The sequence below is a fragment of the Arachis ipaensis genome, chromosome B4 (assembly GCF_059453495.1).
Source record: "Arachis ipaensis isolate K30076 ecotype BB chromosome B4, ASM5945349v1, whole genome shotgun sequence".
NCBI lineage: Eukaryota > Viridiplantae > Streptophyta > Magnoliopsida > Fabales > Fabaceae > Arachis > Arachis ipaensis.
Genome location: NC_142439.1, coordinates 50,122,298 through 50,140,534, shown reverse-complemented (window position 1 = coordinate 50,140,534; position 18,237 = coordinate 50,122,298).

The following is an 18,237-nucleotide window of genomic DNA, read 5'->3' as shown; positions in this document are numbered from 1 at the left end:
TTACTAACTTAAGCATTAGAGTCCCTTGCAGGTACCACCTCCCTCCGGTGACAAAGGATCAGCAGCATCGCCAGCTCAACAAGTCGGACACGACAATCCCAGCCACCATTCACCAGCCGGACACGTCATCTCCGACAAGCAAAGGAGATCTCATCCGAGATCGACCTACAGTTTCAGGTAAACCTCGGAATAGTGGGTAATATCCCATGAAATTTGTTTGATCATAAGATGAGTTGAACTCCATTTGAATTTTGTAAAACACACCACCAAAAAAAACTTAAATTCATATCTTAGGTAAGATTTTCTCAGTGAGGCAAAAACACAAACACCTTGGTGTCAACTTAAACCAAAGAAAATGCTTAATCTAGAATTCTCACCCACTTAATCATTGTCGATCTATATCAATCCCCGGCAACGGCGCCAAAAACTTGATGGGTGAAAATTAGATTTCCACACAAACTCACCGGCAAGTGTATCGGGTCGCATCAAGTAGTAATAACTCACAAGAGTGAGGTCGATCCCATAGGAATTGATGGATTAAGCAACTTTAGTGAGTGATTAGTTTAGTTAAGCTAACATTGGTGAATTTAGTGAGAATTGATGCAGCAGGATGTAAATTGCAGAAAAGATAAAAGGCAGAATGTAAATTGACTGAAGCTTAAATGACAAGGAAAGTAAATTGCAGCAGATCTAACCTACAGGAAGTAAATTGACAGAATCTTAAAGAACAAGAAATGTAGATTGCAGCAAACGTAAAGGGGGCTGGGTGCTGGAAAGTAAAAAAAGCAGTAAATCATGACTTAGAGCAATTGCAGAAAATTTAAACTTACAGTAAGAGTAAATCAAGCTCACTGTGAATGGAAAAGTTAAATTGCATAAGAACAGAATTTCAGATTTGCAGGAAAAGTAGATCGTGATCTCAACAATTTCAAATATAAAGTTGCAGAAAGTAAATTTGCAGGAAAGAAAAGTGTAGCAGAGAATTGCAGAAATTGAAAATTAGTATAAGCCAAATTGAATTCAATTGTAACAGAAAAGTAAAATTGTAGAAAAAGAAAAGAAAGCTAAGCTCTCTACCAGAGCCTTCTACCCTACTCCTAATGCTCTTTAGCAGAGCCAGCCTTCTAATGAAATGAAATTGATGCCTTTATATAGGCTTTACAAAATGAAAATGAAATTGAAATTGAAAACAAATTACAAAGAATTTCCTAATCTAGCTTTTTTTTGTGCCCTTGAGTCATGTTAATGGGTTTTGGTTGCTTTGGATTTGAAGAAGAATGGATCCGAATGCATTTGGTGGCTTGGGTCTGTGAAGAATTGGATCCAAGATGGCACTTGATGGCATGGGTCAGGAGTGGCTTGGTTCACTCCCAGTAGAGCGCTCCGTTTGGGAAGTGAACTTGGCGTTCACTTCTCCTAGGCATGCCTTTGGTGCGTGCTTGGCCTCTAGCGTTCACTTTTTGAACGCTGCGTTCAATCTTCGAACGCTCTCTCTTGGTCCTTTGATGCGGTTTGCTTCCTTGGGCGTTCACTCTTTTGAATGCTGAGCTCACTTTTTTGAACGCTACCCTTTGCTTTGTTGGGCTCTTAGTGCGCTGGGCTTGCTTCCATGCTTCCATAAGCCCAAAAACGTTCACAAGAATGAACGCTACGTTCACTTCTTTGAACGTGGCTTCTTGCTTTGTTGGGCTTTTAGTGCGCACCATTCCCTTCATGGTGAATCCCCGAGAAAGTTTACTTGTGTGAACGCTAGCGTTCATTTAATTTGTGTAAAGACCCAATTTTTAGTACGCCTAGGACATATCAGAAACTGAGTGCTACCAATTTGTCATCCTAATTATTGTCTATTATTTATTATATGAGCCTGATTCGTTGTTAAAAGCGTAGTTAGTTAGCGAGGTACTTTTTTTTTTTTTGAAAACGATTGAATTAATAGACAGAATCATTCATAATCAATACACAAATAATAACAGATAAAACAGTTATAAGCAACCACGCATAAATACATCACAAGCAGTTAACAACATTTAGTAATGCAGCCTTTATTAGAGTATAGACTTTTAGTTAGAACACCCCTATATATAGCTAGATAATAACTAAATACATATATATACATACAACATCCCAGGCCCTGACCTGTTCAAGAAGTCCCTAAGCTGGCACCTAGGCTAGCCTAGACTCTATACTCACCTAGTCCCTCTAAACTACTAAAGCGAGGGAAAGTACGTCCTAAGTCTTCACAACTCAAGTCAGGTGGAACGTCATCAAAAGGTAGAACATCATCTGCTACTCCTCTGCACGATCAGACTTTTCCACATGACGTCTCTCTGGTACCTCATGAAGTATCCACAAAATAGGAATCTCGTACACAGGATTTAGGTTAAAGTTTGTAGAAAAGCGGGGTGCAGACGTTGGCTGGCCTCATAGTATATACATATAAACAGGTAACGGAGTTCACTCTAGACTCAGAAGACTATTTAGAGTGGAATCCTTTTTGTGAACGATCGTCAGCGAACTACGGAATGGTACTCATGCTTCCATCTGAACGGGGAAGGGAGAGAGAAGGGGTAAGAACTGGGGAGTTCTTAGTAGGGCCGGGGTTATTAGTTACGTTCATTAATTCCGTGTTGTTTAGCAGATAAATAGCACAATACTAAGAAGCAGTAGACAGAAGAAACAGATAAATAGAGAAAATAAAGAAAACAGAAAGCAAAACACAAACAAAAGAATACAAGAAAACAAAACACTGACACAAAGAATAGAATGAAAACAAAGAAGGCATACATTCAAACAACAATCATAACAGAGGAAATGCGCAACCAAATATGATGCATGTCTAGCCCTAGCGCAGGTAATGAGCTCATTTGTCGGTTACATACCCGCTCCCGACGTTACCCGGAGTCCTCTGACCAGGTAAGGCTTTCCTGTTGGCAATGTCCCTCGCAAGTGTCCTTTGACTTGTGAGGCAAACCACTGCAAGAGTCCTTTGACTTGCAAGGCGGAGCTAGTTAACTTATATCTGCCCAACACACTCTCTGTAAGAGTCCTTTGACTTACAAGAGCATACACACACTCTCACTGTAAGAGTCCTTTGACTTACAGGAGCATACACACACACTCTCACTGTAAGAGTCCTTTGACTTACAGGAGTATATGCTAGTCGTGTGTTCTCGATACCTCTGTAAGAGTCCTCTGACTTACAGAATAGCATTATAGATAAGTATCCCAGGAAAGCACTCTCAGTGGTCGTACCACCATCTATCTGACTGCCTTCACGCAGCAGATCATCACATAATCATTCTCATTATCATCATCACTTTCACATTCTTATGCAGTACCTCTTTCTTTCTCTGTTCAATCATGCTATACAAACTTTACAGCTTTTACTTTTACAACATCGTAACTCAAACCATTTCTCTTTATCACATTACTCTTTTCTCTTTGTCTTTTTACTTTGCTCTGGTTACTCTTTTCTCTGTATCCCTTTATTCTGCTCTAGTTACTCTGTTCTCTGTGTTTCTCTACTCTGTTCTGATTTCTCTGCTTAACATATGTATTTAAAGCTTATGTAAATTTCGGTATGAATAGTTAGTCTGTCCCAAGTATAGGTTCATTAAGTCTATACTGAAACAGTTTAACTTTTCATATTATACCTAGCCCTAGTCGCAACTCAATTACTAAGTAAGTTGCCCTAGTTCGTTCACTAGTTCCTGTCTGTTTTTCTGTCATTAAAACTTTACAGATGATTTTTATCTTTTCTTCAACTTTTTATCTTTTCTTTATCTTTGCCTCACTATCATGTTATTACCACTCCCTAAGTGTTTTATGAAGGTAATTATGAGATTCTGCGCTTAAAGTTGTCTTTCTAAAGCTTTTACAGAAAACTGCCTTTTCTGCGTTATTTTATTATTTTTATTAAAATATTATTTTTAATTAAATATTATTATTTAATATTTTATTATTTTTTTTATTATTTTATCATTAATTTTTCGAAAATTACCCCTTTTTAACTTTTAACCTTTAAAAATTCACTTTTTACCACCCGTAACTTTTAATATTTCTACTTTAACCACCCTAACTTTCAGAAATTACAAAATAACCCCTCAAACACCAAAATATTTACTTCCTTGCCCTTTCTAAGATCTAAAAGGTGTTCTTCAATGTTATTCACCACACTCAAAGTGTTCTTCATGTTCTTCAAAAATTCTTCAGATTCTTTCTCTGTTTTTACCCGTTTTTCAGTCTTTTCAGCAACCGATTTTTACTATAATTCTTAATAAATTAGCAGCCACTAAAAACCCATCTTTTCTACATGATTTTAACACAAATTGAACCTCAATTTAAGCTTAGGGTTTCATTTTTTCCAGCTGCCCAAGAACATGAACTTTAAAGCTTGAATTTCATCAAATTTCATCAAAATTTCACCAAATTTTAACCAAGAATCAATCATATATGCAACTAATTTTTGGCACAGCCAATTTATACAACATTCACACAACTCAAACATAAATAATCAAGATTAATTTCGTGACACCTTACCTTGATTTGCTGCTCCAAATCCGGTTACTCATTGAAGTGTTCTTAAAGCACTTTTTCCTCCTAAAACACATCAAGAACAACTTTAAATCCACAAACTCTCAACTAACCAAATCTCCCTCAGCACGTTAGGAAGAGATATCTCACCTTAGACTTGCTGGAAATTAACATTTCTTGGCCCTCAAGTCAAGTTAAGCATGATTCCTAAGGAAAAACATCAAGAAAACACATGTTTTGCATGGTTTTCCTTGAAAACCAAATTGAAAGGCTAAAGGAACAGCCATCTCACCTTATTTCCAGCCTTGATAAGTCACATGGTTATGTAGAGGAAGAAGAGAGGATCATTTTGGTGAAATCGGAGTTTTGATTTGAGTTTTGGTTCAGAAGAAATCAAGCAGTGAAGATTAAGTGTTCATGAAAGTTTCTCTCTTTTCTCTCTTGTTATTTTCGGCCAAAATGATGAAATGAGACAGCCTTGGAGGTCTTGGGGTGTAAGGTGAGTTGTGATTGGTTGGATTGGAGGTGGATTAAAATAATATTAAAATATCTCAGGTGTATAACTACTAAAACTAGGTGTATCGGAACACTTGCAAAAACATCTCTAAAAATTATTTTCTGAGCTACTAGCATAAATGACACTAGTAACATGTTTATTATGAGAATAAAACATGAATAATGAGGCCTTAGCATTGCTAAAGTCATCAGAGAGTGCTGGGGCTAAGCTGCACCAGTAAACCGTAAACCCGGTTAAACCGATTTTCTGTTTTTAACTAAAACAGACCAGGTAACCTTATAATAATATCATTCAAGTATTTTCTAATACTAATATAATGATAATATTATAATATTATATCTTTTCTCTCATGAATCGAGTCCGGTTCATGAAACAGAGACTATTTACAAAAAAAACCAAATCAAAACTTCTAACCAATACGGTTCAAAAACCAGGTTCTTCGTGACCGCGTTATCGAGCTTGTCTCAACTAAGGTCCTGAGTTAAAGATAATATAATGACAATGAGGATTGAGATGCTTGATGATACAGAAGAGGTATTCCCTTTACTGATCTTTCGGAGAAATCCGTGTATTCAGAAATGATCTTGCGTACTCGAAAATTAGGGTTGTTACAATTTGAACGCTCTTCCTTGACCTTTTTTTTTCTTTTGGTGCCGAGCTTCCCTTTCCTTATGTAATGTAGCGCTCCCTTGTTAATGAACGCTAGCGTTCATGAATTTCTTTCATTGGCATTAAATGTTTCATGCATGCAAGCTTTTATTTATTTTATTTTATTACTTAGCAATGCATTAACGTTTAAAGCTTGATTTGCCAATTGGCTTTAATGGCATGCTTTAATTTACTTAGCAATGTCGTTGCCAATTCATTGTATGCATGCATGCTTTAATTGGCCTTAGTTAATAATACTAATGCGTTCATGCATTGCATAAATAATTAAATGCATGCATACATAAGCATTAATGCATGAAATAGCATGGTTATTAATTATTAATGCATGCATAAGCATTAATGCATATGCCAAGGCTTCATGGTCATGGGCCACACTTTTAAAAGTGTGGCCTAAGGTTCCAAAGCGTGCTCAACTTCAAAGTGTGCCCCAAAATCCTTCTTTTCTTCTTTTGAGCTGATTTTGTGCTATTTTGCTTCTTTTTACACTTATTTCCTACAAAATTTATAAAATCAAAAGATCAAGGAAATATACCATTTAAGCACAAAAGCATTCAATATTTAAGCACAAATCATCAATTTCTTGTATGAAAAAGCATAAAAAAATATGACATGATGACATGTCATCATGTACCGGGTCGCATCAAGTAGTAGAACTCACAAAAGTGAGGTCGATCCCACAGGAATTGATGGATCAAGCAACTTTAGTGAGGTGATATGTCTAGTTAAGCGAATATTGATGAATTGAGTGAAATTGATCAAACAGAATGTAAATTGCAAGAATTGTAAATTGCTGAAAGTAAATTGATAGAAACTTAAATGGCAAGAAACTTAAATTGCAAGGAAACTTAAATTGCAGGAAATGTAAAGGGCTTTGGGTCCAGGGAAATTAAAGAGGCAGTGAACCAAAGTACTCAAAGTGAACTCAAGGACAATTAACAGAAAAAAAATTCATTAAGGATTGAAGATATCATAATCCACAATGAATCAATTGGGTCTCAACTCCTTTCACAATCATATGAGTGGATCTATGGCATACTGAAATTGATTGGATCCCAATTACTTGGTAACCCAATCTCTCTAATCACAATCAATCTTGCCAATTCCTCGATCTAATTGTCATGAGAAGAGGTTAAATGCATGTCTCTCATCCATACACCACACTAACTCTCAAGATCTGAATTCCTCCCGAATGGTGTTGATCAAGAGAGTTGTGAGAAACAGAGCTTCAGTTCTAATTTCGATGATTCCCCTACCGAGGCTCACATAGAAATTCAATGGATCTAAACCCCCTTCCGGAGTGAATGGATCAAAATCAAAACAGAAGTTATTTCTTAGCTACCCAAGTGGATTGAGAAGAAGAAGAATTTTTTTAATCCATTAGAATTATAATAGAGCTCCTCTCTTAATGAAGTAGGGTTCAATTGATCATTGCTCTAAGAACATTTGCAGGAAATTTAAATTACATGAAAGTAAATCAATCTCAGTGTGAACGGAAATGAAAAATTGCAGAAAGGACAATTATAGAAGAGAAATGTAGAAATTGAAATTGCATAAAGCTGAACTAAATTCAATACAACTCAAATGTAAAAGTGCAGAAAAGAAAAAGAAATTCTAAGCTAAGCTCTCTACCAGAGCCTTCTATCCTACTCCTACTCCTAGTCCTGCTGCCCAAGCTAGCCCCCTTAAGCCCTCTCAGAATCTTTTATTTATACTCTTCTTTTTATTCCAAAATAAGTCTTCACTTAGTGTACTTGGATGTGGGCCTTGGCCTTTGATTGAAGCAGAGAGGAATTAGTCTAACAGACGTTAACCTTAGCTAAACGTTTATGAACTTACATGGTGCCATTTGGAGTTAAAACTAGCCTTAACGTTGGTGGCAACATTTGTGTGAAAATGTTGAGCCCAAACGTTGCAAAACAAATGAATTCTGGGTGTTGCTAGCAACGTTTAACTCAACGTTGGTGCACTAACGTTTGCTCATTAACGTGTGCACGTATATCATGCGTACTCGTGAAGGTTGTGTTTTTGCCCTTCCACGCGTGTGCGTACACCACGCTTATGTGTGCATTGCCATTTTTCCATTTCACGCGTACGCGTCATAGACACGTGGGTGTCGATTTAAGTTCCTCAATTCCAAATTCTAGGCTTCTCATCGTGGACATTGGAGGCAGCATTTGGTCAACAACGTTCCCTCATATGTTGGCTTGGTCACGCGCACGCACTACCCACACGTACGCGCTACCCACGCATACGTGTGAATGGTCAATTTTGCCATTTCACGCGTGCGCGTGGTTCATGCTTACGCGTGGATTGAAATTTTTTCCTTTTTCACGCGTACGCGTCGCCCAAAAATCTTTTAGCCCCAGAATTGAACATTTTTGAGGATGTTGGAGGTAACGTTAATCCAGCAACGTTCCCTCCAACGTTGGCACCCATATTTTCTTCTTCTTGAGCGTTGCCTACAACGTTGATGGGCCAACGTTGGTTCCAACGTTGACCTTTCCTCCTCTTTTTCGTTGCTCTTCCTCTGCTTCTTTTTACCTATCATCAACCAAATAAACTAATCAAAGCCTTAGCATAATCACACAATTTTGCATCATTCATAACATCAACTAAATCTTGCAGAAAATCTCATTTAAATGCATAAAATTAACAATGTTTGATTGAATCAAGACAACCATGAATTTCTCATCCGAGCACTTACTTATTGCCTAAGAAATACATGAAAACTAAGTAAAAATAGATGGAAAAGGCTTGTGAAGCTAGCCTAAGATGACTTGTCATCAGTCATGTCATGCGTACGCGTCGCCTGGCGACTTCATATCTACGCGTGCGTGTCTGTCATGTGTGCGCGTCGATCTATGCACTCGAAATCCTTGTTTTTCCATGAGTTCTCTACTTTGCATGCTTTTCTCTTTACTTCTCCCATCCAATACTTGCCTTATGGATCTTAAATCACACAACAAATATATCAAGGCATCGAATGGAATTAAGCTGAATCAAAATTAGCTATTTTATGGCCTAAAAAGCATGTTTTCACTCTTAAGCACAAAATCAAGGAGAATTACAAAACCATGCTATTTCATTGAATAAATGTGGGAAAAGGGTGATAAAATTTCCTAAATTAAGCACAAGGTAAACCAACAGAATTGGGATTTATCAAACCTCCCCACACTTAAACCAAGCATGTCCTCATGCTTAACCAAGAAAGAAACAAAGGGTATCAACATTTATTCAATGTAAACTACCTATATGCAACTGCCTACATGAATGCAACTACTTAGTTAAAACAAATTAATTCCCAAGAATACATATATAAGTACAAGGGCTAGGGGTATTAACCATCTAATCAAGACCACAATTGATTTGAGTTATTGAAAAGATTTTTACAAACTTGCAAGAAAGATGATCATGGGTGGAAACATGCAATTGAGCGATCAAACCCTCACCGGATGTGTATCCACTCTAGTCACTCAAGTGTTTGGGGTTGATTCACTCAATTCTCCCCTAATCATGCTTTCCAGGATTTATTTTTCATCCAACAATCAACAATTATTTCATGCATGCATACAAATATCATGAGGGCTTTCCCATAGGTTGTAATGGGGTTAGGGTCAAGGTAGGATTGTATATGCTTAGGTGGACTAGAATTTGAATCTTTGATCAACTTAAACATCCCACCTAACCTATATAACAACCTACAAAATTCTAAACAAACCTAACTACCCATGTTTCCCACTTTTTCACAAACTCATGCATTTTCTTTTCACTTCACCACACATATGCATTGACTATTATTGGACTTTTACTTTGGGGCACTTTGTCCCCTTTTGTTGCTTTTCTTTTTTTTTTTCTTTTTTCTTTTCCTATTTTTTCTTTTATTTTATTTATTTTTCTCATTTTTTTTCGTTCAAACTAAAATATATACAAGATCATCAATGCATATGGTTTACAGATTTAATGCATGAGTATGTACCCAATTCCCAAAATTTAGACAAAAATACATAAACAATCTTTTATCCCAACCAATGTTCCCAACTCTCCCAAACTTGAATGATAAACACTCTCACTAGCCTAAGCTAATCAAAGATCCAAACAAGGGATATTTATTATTTTTCGCTTTAGGCTTGTAATGTGATAAAATTAAGAACAAATGGGTTAAGCGTAGGCTCAAAATTGGCTAACAATGGAAGACAAAAGGTAAGGCTATTTGGGTAAGTGAGCTATTTGAAACAATAGCCTCAATCATATAAATGCGTGTATACACAAAATAATGGACATATAGAATCAAACAATTCAAAGATTACAATCATAGAAAGAGAATAATCACACACAAGAAGGAAAATACGTGGTTATATAATGTAACCACATCATTAGGCTCAAAACTCATTTGTTTGTGTTTCCAACTCAAAACATGTTCCACAATATATAGTTCAAACAAGTTCTAAAATTTTTTTTCAATCAATTGGGGTGCCCTATAGATAAAATCCTTGGAAAATATCATGATTTCGACTAAACTTAATATATACATATGCAAAACAAGAAAATGTAACTAAAAATTCTAAAAGACCTTAAAATGAAAAGCAAAAGTGCTGAGATTAGAAATTTGTCACCCAAAAATGCCGACTGGTCGGATGACCTCCCTACACTTAAAAATTTGCACCGTCCTCGGTGCATTCAAGGATGAGTAAGGGGGTACGACGACTCTCCGAGTTGCTACCTTCAGCTGGTAGGTCAACCGGTGCTTCGTGTGCTTTCTTTCACTTCCGTTTTTGCTTATAATGACTCATCCATGAAAAATAGAAAATAATACCGTAAGATGAGAGAATACAAAAGCAAGGAAGTGTAAATTATTAGAATGAGGTAAATCCCTAGAATTGAGTGAGTGAATTAGTGTCACATTAAAGAAAAAGGGTGTGTGGGTCCTAAATTGCATGCGGTTTAGAACATACACACACTAGCATGAAAAGTTATTTCACACGTACACAAGAGAAAGGATACACTTCACTCATTCTAGTGTGCTTGAGGTGCTTTAAAAGACTTGTAGGTAAAATACAAACAAGTAGTGAAGAAGCATAAAAGCATTCAAGCTAAAGTCAAGCAATTGTGAAATTGGATAATGCATGGACATTGATTGACGTGCAAGGAACTTAGTGAAAAAAATGGAATATAGAACTCACACATCAACAATGATGCATATTGAAGTTGTTTGCAACACCTAAGTGACATAAAAGTGGAACACATGGCTGCTATGGAACTTAGGAAAAGAGATATAAGAGTTAAAATTAATCACATAGCAAACATGGTCCACAAAGCTTAGAAAGCTCAAAAATATGCCATTAGGTATGCTTTCGCTCCAATTTCACAATCCCACAAATCTCAATGCATGAAATAGGTGATGTAATTAAAGCTCAATTAACAACAAGCACCACCTTAAAAAATGCATTGATAATATACTATTGCCTAACAATGGATAATGAATGCATGGTGGCCAAAACATGCAACTCAAAAGAGTTAAGATGCTTGAAGGCAATGTAACATGTACTTGGTATTCAAAAATATTAAGCATAAAAAGTTCAAAACCAACTAACAACATGTAACCTCAATTAAGAATCCAACAATGAGTATAAAAGCAATTATGCCAAAATGGCATCAAGTTAATAATAAGCAGCATTAAACAGTAATTAAAATTGATAATCCAACACTTGTCATGAAAACAAAAACTAAGTAAATAACTAACAAACTAACTAAGGTTGATGGTGTATGGTAGTGTTGGATGATGAGTGAGAGGTGGAAAGAGAAGAAGAGTGGAGAGAAGAAGGAAAGAAATGGAAAGAAGAAAAGAAAAGAAATGAGTGAAATAGGGTAATCCACGTGTACGTGTAGAGTGACGTGTAAGTGTGGATAGGTGAAATGGCTGCGACGCGTACGCGTGATGGGTTCTTTAGAGAGGCGACGTGTACACGTGGGTGGACTTTGTGGTAGAGGCATAATTCCAGCGTCATGTCACGCGTACGCATCGCCAGGCGACTTCTTATCTACGCGTGCGTGTCTGTCACGCGTGCGCGTCAATCTATGCACTCCAAATCCTTTTTTTTCCATGATTTCTCCACTTTGCATGCTTTTCTCTTCACTTCTCCCATCCAATACTTGCATTTTGGATCTGAAATCACTCAACAAACATATCAAGGCATCAAATAGAATTAAGGTGAATCAAAATTAGCTATTTTATGGCCTAAAAAGCATGTTTTCACTCTTAAGCACAAAATCAAGGAGAATTACAAAAACCATGTTATTTCATTGAATAAATGTGGAAAAAGGGTGATAAAATCCCTTAAATTAAGCAGAAGATAAACCACAAAATTGGGTTTTATCAATGAGCCGACTGCTTATCTGCCAGTTCTTAATGCATGCCTCGGAAGTGTGGCTCTTGAGGTTCTTTCACCTCTGTAAGGGCGAGCTCTGTGATCATCACAGGCTCCTCTTGCATGCCCAAGAATGATTTAACTTGAGGTTCCTTCTCCTCTGTGGTGCAGTCTCAAGATCCTTCTAATCCGTAATTGCCTTAAGTCCCTCAGTAGCATGCTCCTGAGGTTCGACCTCCTTGGTAAAGACTACTATCCCACCTTCTTTTAAGGTCTCCCTATCTAGAACTTCTGTCCTAGCTGGGGTCTCCTCACAGGAGTATAAGTGCTGGTTATTGGCAGCTATCTCAATGAGCTCATCTGCCTCTTCATGTGTCTCTATAAGGCCCAGAGAGCCAATTGTAAACTGATCTGTTGTCTCTCTGGCCATCTCAGAGATAACTTCATAGAAGATGATCATCTTGCCCCATCCAGACAACACATGGGGGGCAATTTCTTAACATCAGCTTGTACATCTCCCAAGAATCACAGAGAGACTCACTCTCCTTCTGCCTGAAGGTCTGGACGTTTGTCACTAGCTTTGCTAGTCTCTGTAAGGGAGAGAACTTGTTCAGGAAATCGTTAACAACATCATCCCAGGTGTGTTCATACTTCATCTGGTTGCAATATCCCACCAATCTTTTCCTCGATCTTTTAGAGCAAATGGGAATAGTTTTAGCTTGTGGAGTTCAGGGTTCACTCCATTGGTCTCTGCAGTGTCATAGAACTGCAGGAAGTCAGTGATGAACTTACTGGAGTCTTCCTGTGGATGTTCGTGAAATTGGAACTTCTGCAACACTAGTGCAATATGTTGTGGGTTGATCTCAAAGCTTCTTGCTCTGATAGGAGGTACATTGATACTTCCTCCATAGAAATCAGAATTGTATCCATCAAGGACCATGTCTTCCTTTTCTTGTTCAAAATTTTGCTGAAAGGTCACTTCCGGAGTGTTGTGCTTTAGCTTGTTGTAAACGCCTCTTTAGAGTCTTTCTAGGCTCAGGATCTTGAGTCAAGAGGGGTTCTTTATCCCTGTTTCTAGTCATAAATAAGAAGAAAAGAAAAAGAAAAAAAAAGAAAAAAAGAAAGCTCTTTATGCCAATTGGCAAGAAGATCCTCCTTAAAGTCAGAATAAGAAAAAAGACGATAAAATAGAAGCTAAATGGGAGTTCTATGTTCAGGAACAAAAAACTCCCTATAAGATGTAACGAGGGAAGAAGAAGAAAGAAGATAAAGAATTCAGAGAAGTAGAAAAAAATTACCTTGAAAAAAAAGATAGAAGTAAATAAGAGAGAATGAAAGTTAAGAAGAGAGAGAATGTTTTGAATGAATAGAAGCAATAGAAGAAGATGTATAAATAGAAAAAGTAAATAAGAATTAAAATATTTTTATTTTTTTATTTATTAATTATTTTAAAAAATTAAGTTAATTAATTTAAAATGATTTGATTTTTAACTGTTAAATTTTCGAAAATAGAGGAGGGAAGAGAAGAAGAAGTTTTCGAAAATTAAGAAGAGAAAAGAGTTAGTTATGTGGTTTTAAAAAAGAATAGACAAAATAAGAGAAGTAGTTTTCAAAATTTAAGAGGAGAAAGGAGTTAGTTAGGTGGTTTTAAAAAAGAAGAGAGAGAGAAGAAGATATTATTTTCGAAAATTAAGGAGGAAAAAGTTAGTTAGGAGGTTTTGAAAATTAAGAGAGAGAAGATAAGATATTAATTAAAAAGATTTTGAATTTTAAAAATAAAATAGAAGATAAAAAAAGAAAAGATTTGAAATTAAAATTTAAGATTAGAAAGATAAGATAATATTTTAAAAAGTTTTAAAAAAGATATGATTTAAAAATTAGAAGTTAGAAAAGATAAGATAAGAGTAAGAAAAGATAAGATTAAAAATTGATTTTGAAAAAATTTGATTTTTGAAAACTTGACAACTAAGATGTGATAAGATAAAAAAATTTAAAATTGAAATCTGAATTTTTTTATGATAAATTTCGAAAATAATAATTAAATAAAGATAGAAAAGATATTTTTTTTATTTTTGAATTTAATGAGGATAGAGAAAAACAAATAAAAGATACCAAACTTAAAATTTTTAGATCTAGAAACTCCTGGTGTGCGAAAACTTTAAAGGAAAACACTAAGAGACACCAAACTTAAAAATTTTAAGATCAAAACACAAAGAAAACACAAGAACACGTTGATGATTACAAAGAACAAGAACAAAACTCAAGAAATTTAAAGAACACAAGAATATATGAAGAACCAAACTTAAAACTTTTGAACATCTAACATCAAATTTTCAAAAAATTGAAAGAATAATACAAGAAAACACCGAACTTAAAAATTTGACATAAGATTTAAACAATTAAACAATTTTGAAAATTTTTTGAAAATTGGACTCAAGGAAAACGCAAGACTCAACAAGTACAAACACAAAAGACTCAAACTAAGAACAAAGATTAAAAAAGAAAAAAAATAAAAAATATTTTAGAAAAGCTTTTTGATTTTTTTGAAAAAATTGAAGAAGAAATTAAAATAAAAGACTCAACAAGAACACAAATAAAGTATCTCAAACAGAAAAATAAGGATGCTTGAAAATAAACTGTATGAAAAAGGTATTTGAAAGAGTTTTAAAATTTTTGTAATTGAAACGCATAAACATGTAGGAGACAAACCAAGAACACAAATTGAAAAATAAAAGAAAAATTTAGAAGAAGAAAACAAAAAATTAAAAGACTCAAATAAAATAAAAATTACCTGATCTTGGGAGCAAGACAATCCGGCAGTTTGTCCAAACTCAACAATCCCTGGCAACGGCGCCAAAAACTTGGTGCGTGCATACGTAAACTCCAGACTTTTCGTACGACAGGCAGTACAAGCAAGTGCATTGGGTCGTCCATGTAATACCTGAGCGAGTTATGGTTGTCTTGCAGGTCTTAGTCAGGTGGAATCAGAAGTTGTTGGATTAAGTTAGCTATTAGGAATTATATGCTGGGAATAGAGTTGAGAGTTGGAGTTTCTTTGTCTTTCTGAAGTAACTCTAGTACTACTATCTTCTTTGCTCATGAATAATCTTCTTCTATGGTAGGATGTAAGTGATCAAAGCTATTGCCCGTGGTCATTGATCTCCTCTGCTACAGAATGAATGCCAGGGCCCTTGCTCGTTCAATCCAATGGAGGGTGAAGCTCTTGAAGGCTATTCTCTTGGTGATCCTACTTAAAATGCCACAGATAAAGTTAATCTTCCAAATCAGAGAACGCTGCTCCTTTGGATTCTAGCCTATACCACGGCGACCCTAATCTCCCCTGAAATCGACTTAACTGGTGTCTCGAGAAGTCCCCAACGAAGTCGTGGATTAACCGTTTGAGAGATGTATAAACATAGCTATTGGCTCGTGCTTTTCCATCCAAGTATTCACACGAGCTGAAGTAGATGCGGGTGTTTGTCAGGCATGTTCATCTTAATGTGATGAACAGAGCTAATTGGTTAGATCATCCTATTCACCACGATGAAGATCGGGATATATATCTTAGAGATAGATCAAACACTGATCGAAGAAGAAATAATAGTACTTTTATTAATTCATAGGACTCAGCAGGGCTCCTCCCCTCAACATAGGAGGTTTAGAAACTCATACTGAAGTAAAATACAAAAGAAACACGAAAATAATGTGTATCCTCCAAAAGAGGTCTGAAGACAATGTGTAAAATAACTGTTAAATACTAAACAAATGACTAGTAAGGGTAAAACAATCTATTTAGTGCTAAAATCCTCGGGCGTGAAACACTGGCTAGGGGTCCTCTTTGGGCCTTTGGATGCTGAGCTCTGCTCTTTGGGCGTTGGACGCCTGGAAGGGGGCAGAAAGCTGGCGTTGGATGCCAGTTTTGGGCCTTCTAATCCAAAGCAAAGTATGGACTATGAAATATTGATGGAAATCTCTGAAAGTTATCTTTCCATAGCCGTTGAGAGAGCTCCATCTAGACTTCTGTAGCTCCAAAAAAGCTCTTCCGAATGCAGGCAGGTCAGATTTGGACAGCATATGCAGTCTTTCTCTATCTCCAAATTAGACTTCTGCCCTAGCTCCTTGATTTCAGCCAGAAAAAATATGAAATTGCCCAAAAACACAAAAACTCATTGTAGGATCCAAAAATGTGATTTTAACACTAAAACCTATAAAAAATAAAAAATAAAACTAAATAAAAACTACTAAAAGCTATATGAAAATGATGTCAGATAGTGTATAAAATATCCGCTCATCAATCATCTGGATTCTAAGTTCCTAAAGATGCCAATCATTGTTAGCTTGAATGGAACGTGAGATGCCAAAATTATTCAGAAGCAAAAAGCTACTAGTCCCGCTGGTGCGTGGAATTAAACTTCGCACAACTGAACCAGCAAGTGCACTCGGTCGTCCAAGTAATACCTGACTGAGTCAGGGTCGATCCCATGAGGATTATGATTTAAACCAAGCTATGGTTATCTTGTAGATCTTAGTCAGGCGGATAAAAAAGTTGTTTGGTTGTTTAAACGCGTAAAAAGAAAATAAATAAAACGTTACTCAATTGATGGTGAAAGCAATGATATGAATATGGTTAAGGCTTCAGAGATGCTTTATTCTTCTGGATCAATTTGGTTTTGCTGTCTCCTTCAACTGTGAATGATTTCTTCTATGGCAGGTTGTATGTGATCAACACCTTTCTTGAGAGGTCGCCAATGCTCCTCAAGATCTGAACCCCAAGGTAAGTGCGGATCTAGTCTGATTGATGGTGAAGCTCTTGCAGTCCATTCCCCTTAGTGATCCTACTCAAAATACCACAGACAAGGTTGAATCTTCCAGATCAGAGAATGTTGCGCCTTTGGTTCTAGCCTCTACCACAAAGACTTTAATCGCCCCATAACTCGGCTTAACTGGTGTCTCGGGAAGTCCCCAATGAAGTCGTAGATTAGCCGTCTAAGAAATGTATAATCAAGCTAGTGGTTCATCATTGTCCGATGAAAGACTCACTCTGAACCCATGTAGAATGAGATAACCTTATGCCAGTTCAACGCATTCATAAGGATGAAGAACGAAGATACATCTTAGAATAGAGAATCAAACACGGATTGAAGATAAAACAGTAATTCTTTATTAATCCATAAAACTCAGCAGATCTCCTCCCCTCAACCTAGGAGATTAAGAAACTCATACTGATAGAAAATACAATGTGTAATTTGAAAATATGATGGAAGCTTTCAATCCCCCCTAAAAAGTGTAAAAGTTCTCAATTAACACTAATGACTAAGGATTACATAAGAAGGGTAAAATAGTCTTTTAGTGCTAAAATCCACTTCTGGGGACCACTTCGTGAGTGTTTGGGCTGAGCTTAATTGAGAATCATGTGCTAGGAGGTCTCTAGGGCATTGAACGCTGACTAGGTGATCCTTTTTGAGCGTTGGTCGCTGGTCTCTTCTCCCTTGGGCGTTGGATGCTCGAATAGGGCAGATGACCGGCGTTGAACGCTAGTTTTGGGCCTTCATTTCTGAAGCAAAGTATAAACTATTATCCATTGCTGGAAAGCTCTGGATGTTAGCTTTCCATTGCCATTGAGAACGCTCCTTTTGGACTTCTTTATCTCCAGAAAAGCTCTTTCGAGTGCAAGGAGGTCAGATCTTGATAGCATCTGCAGTGCTTTCTCTGCCTCTGAATCAGACTTTTGCTCCAGCTCCTCAATTTCATCCAGAAAATACTTGAAATTTCATAAAAACACACAAACTCAAAGTAGAATCCAAAAATGTGAATTTTGCACTAAAACCTATGAAAACTTACTAAAACTTAAACGAAAAATACTAAGAACTATATGAAAATGATGGCAAAAAGCGTATAAAATTTCCGCTCATCACCCGCTCATCTAATTGAAACTAAGCTTCATTAAGAACTCCGATATTTATTGTATCCTTCTCTTCTCTTTATTCCTACTTTGTTTTTGGTTACTTGGAGACAAGCAACAGTTTAAGTTTGGTATTTCGATGAGTAGATATTTTATACGCTTTTTGGCATCATTTTCATACAGTTTTCATTATATTTTGTTTTTTATTATATTTTCATAGGTTTTAGTGTAAAATTTATATTTTTGGATTC